Source organism: Cibotium barometz, chromosome 12, assembly GCF_041138505.1.
Source record: "Cibotium barometz isolate CiBa-2024 chromosome 12, ASM4113850v1, whole genome shotgun sequence".
Lineage (NCBI taxonomy): Eukaryota > Viridiplantae > Streptophyta > Polypodiopsida > Cyatheales > Cibotiaceae > Cibotium > Cibotium barometz.
In genome coordinates, this window is record NC_141057.1 from 36,503,715 (window position 1) to 36,507,378 (window position 3,664).

Consider the following 3,664-nt stretch of genomic DNA (forward strand, 5'->3'; position numbering starts at 1 on the left):
TCCGAGAATGAATAAAGTTTAAATCTTGTTCTTATCTTGCCCTCTTTAAGACTTTTCTTGGTGGTTAATCGTGATTAAAATTTTTCTCTAAGTCTCATATTCGTGCATCTTGCGAAATTATTCCAAGTTGCGAGATGAGGACATCTCGCGTTTTTTAAGTGGGGTAGAATGTAAGATTCCTCCCCCAACCCCTTTTTGATGTCTAGTATATTCCCCTGTAATCAATTCCTTTTCTAAAATATAAGAGATCTTGTTTGTGGCTGTTTTAACCTAGAGAGAGAAAATATTCTAGAGAGAGAATATTCAGATTTTGAATATTTTTGGATAGAAAAATATCTCTTATAATTCAGATGAGTTTCCCTGAAACAGAAATTTAAAAAGAATTTTCCAATGTGCAATTGGAATTAATTGGAAATAGGTATAAAGAACCTTAGCCTAAGGGTCTAGATTTTCAGAAATTTTTAGATTATGGTCCAATTAAGGTTCCTATGGGCCAATAGCATCAATCCATGTGTAGGGAGGAGATAAATCCAAATTGTAACAAGAAAATCCCCAAAAATGAGTAAATGCTCACATGAGGTGAAGAGTTGAAAATGTACAAGGTTTATTAGTAAAAAACTATGAGCAATATTAAAATGATTCCATTATGACTCATATGTAAGGAAGGAGAGTTCTTTAAAGGAGGTGCACATTTCACATAAGATGAAGAGTTGAAAATGTACAAGGTTTATTAGTAAATAAACACATATGTAAGGAAGGGGAGTTCTTTAAAGGAGGTGCATATTTCACATAAGATGAAGAGTTGAAAATGTACAAGGTTTATTAGTAAAAAAACTATGACACATATGTAAGGAAGAGGAGTTCTTTAAAGGAGGTGCATATTTCACATAAGATGAAGAGTTGAAAATGTACAAGGTTTATTAGTAAAAAACTATGAGCAATAAAATTTTGACACATATGTAAGGAAGGGGAATTCTTTAAAGGAGGTACATATTTCACATGCTTGAATGAGTTTTAAACTCAAAAATAATGTGATATTTTTATCTCTCATCTCTCTTGAACCAAACCAAATCAAAATGGAACGAAACCGAATCAAAAAGTAACCAAACTAGGTCCAAATCTAGTCCAAATTCAACCAAACTGACTTGGAAAATTCTAGAATCAGTTGTTTGGTTAGGAGCTCAAATTTTCCTATAAATAGAAGCCTTCCCTTGTTGAAAAATATATAGTGTCTTATGCTTTGTTACTCTACTCCACCTAAGCCAAATTAGATAGTGTCTTATGCTTTGTTACTCTACTCCACCTAAACCAAATTAGATAGTGTCTTATGCTTGTTACTCTACTCCACCTAAGCCAAATTAGATAGAGTCTTATGCTTTGTTACTCTACTCCACCTAAGCCAAATTAGATAGAGTCTTATGCTTGTTACTCTACTCCACCTAAGCCAAAATATAGAGTGTCTTATGCATTGTTACTCTACTCTACCTAAGCCAAGAGTTGTGAATTCTTTAATAATTCACTAGTTTTTGATACTTCTCTCTTTCTTCAATCCCCATTGGTGGCTCCATCAACATACTAAACCAATTGATTGGTTGGGGGCCTCTACCGTGAATAAAGAATCAAGCAAATCATAAGGTAAGTATATTGAATTTTGATCTTTCTATAAATTCTCAATGATTCTCTCTTCTCAACCCCTCTCAAGCTTGAGAAGCTTAATTGGTACGGTTTTTTAAATGCCATTGAAGTTAATTGGTGAATAGTAGGGAAGAGTTACATAATTTAATAAATGCTATAGAAGTTAATTTCCATTTATGTTTAAATTCAAATGGTTTTTATGTAATTTCTCTCTCTCTCTCTCAAGAAATGGTCATACTCATGACCCATTCTCAATCCAAATGAAGCTTTTCATAAAGCTTTTCCTTAATCCAAGATTAAGCTATGCTTGAGGCCAAATTAATGGCTTTTTGCTATGCTTTTAGTTTATGCACATTGATGATTCAATCCATTATGGATTGATGATCCAATTAGAGACCATTCTAATTGTTTTATTAATGATTCAATTAGAGACCATTATGGATTGATGATCCAATTAGAGACCATTCTAATTATATCCTTAATGATAAGCTTTATCCCTTAGAAAAAAAAATTTGAGATTTATCAGTCATAGTAGCGGAGCTATGGCAAAATTTTTATAGAAATTACGCATAAAATAAATTCATTCAAAGCATAAAAAGAGGACTTCCTACCATATTCTAGGAACTATCATCCTAGATTAATTAAAAGAATTTTATTATGCATGGAGATATGGATGTATGCTTGTAGATGTAGATGTATAGATGTAGATGTGGATGCGGAGGTGGATGGATGCATGTAGATGTAGATGTATAGATGTAGATGTGAATGGAGATGTGGATGGATGCATGTAGATGTAGATGTATAGATGTAGATGTGAATGGAGATGTGGATATATACATGTAGATGTAGATGTATAGATGTAGATGTGGATGTGGAGGTAGATGGATGCATGTAGATGTAGATATATAGATGTAGATGGGAATGGGATATGGATGTATGCTTGTAGATGTAGATGTATAGATGTAGATGTGGATGTGGAGGTGGATGCATGTAGATGTAGATGTGGATGTGGAGGTGGATGGATGCATGTAGATGTAGATGTATAGATGTAGATGGGAATGGAGATATGGATGTATGCTTGTAGATGTAGATGTATAGATGTAGATGTGGAGGTGGAGGTGGATGGATGCATGTAGATGTAGATGTATAGATGTAGATGGGAATGGAGATGTGGATGTATGCATGTAGATGTAGATGTATGGAGGTGAATGTGAATGTGGATGTGGATGTATGCATAGAGATGTAGATGTATGCATGTAGATGTGAATGTACGCATATAGATGTGGATGTATGGATGTGAATATACGATATGCGATGTGAGGGAATCTGAAGTGATGAGATAGAAATGATGTGATGGGATGAGTATACATATAAATGGAATATGGAATAAGTAATGTAGATTGATGAGGGATAATGTGGAAAAATGAAAGTTAAAATAGAAATTGTGTTGTAAACTGTTTGTAAATACTGTTTGTAAATGCTGTTTGTAAATGATTGTTTTATGTCAAGAATGCTGGGGGGAGCATTTTGACCGTCTTGTGATTAAAGTCGTGATGGTAAAGTTGCAACTGCTGACGGGGAGTCAATGAAGGACGTCTCGCGTAGCAAGGTCGGTCGAGGTCTTGACCAGCCTCGGTGCGATTAAAATGGTGAGCTTCCGGTACGGTGGATGAGGGGCCAAGGAAGCGGCCTATGCGTGAAGCGCTAGGTTACCTGCGAAGGATCCTAGAGGGTGCTGACCATACGGTGCTCGGGCTCTGGGTTGCCTAGGATACCCACGCGTGCGTCGAGGAAGATATTGGAACAGAGTTGGAGTTGTTTTCTGAAATCGAGCATGGATCTGGTTGATTGACCTTGCTGGTCTTCAATGGATGAGTCCATGGCTCCTTATATGGATCTGTTGGTTGATCTTGCTGATCTTCAACGAGAGTCCATCTTGTTAAGTGATTATATTGCCAAGTATTATGGGCTAGGAACTATCGAAACGGCTCCTGAGCGTTCTAGTTGCCAATGATGCCATAGATACTCT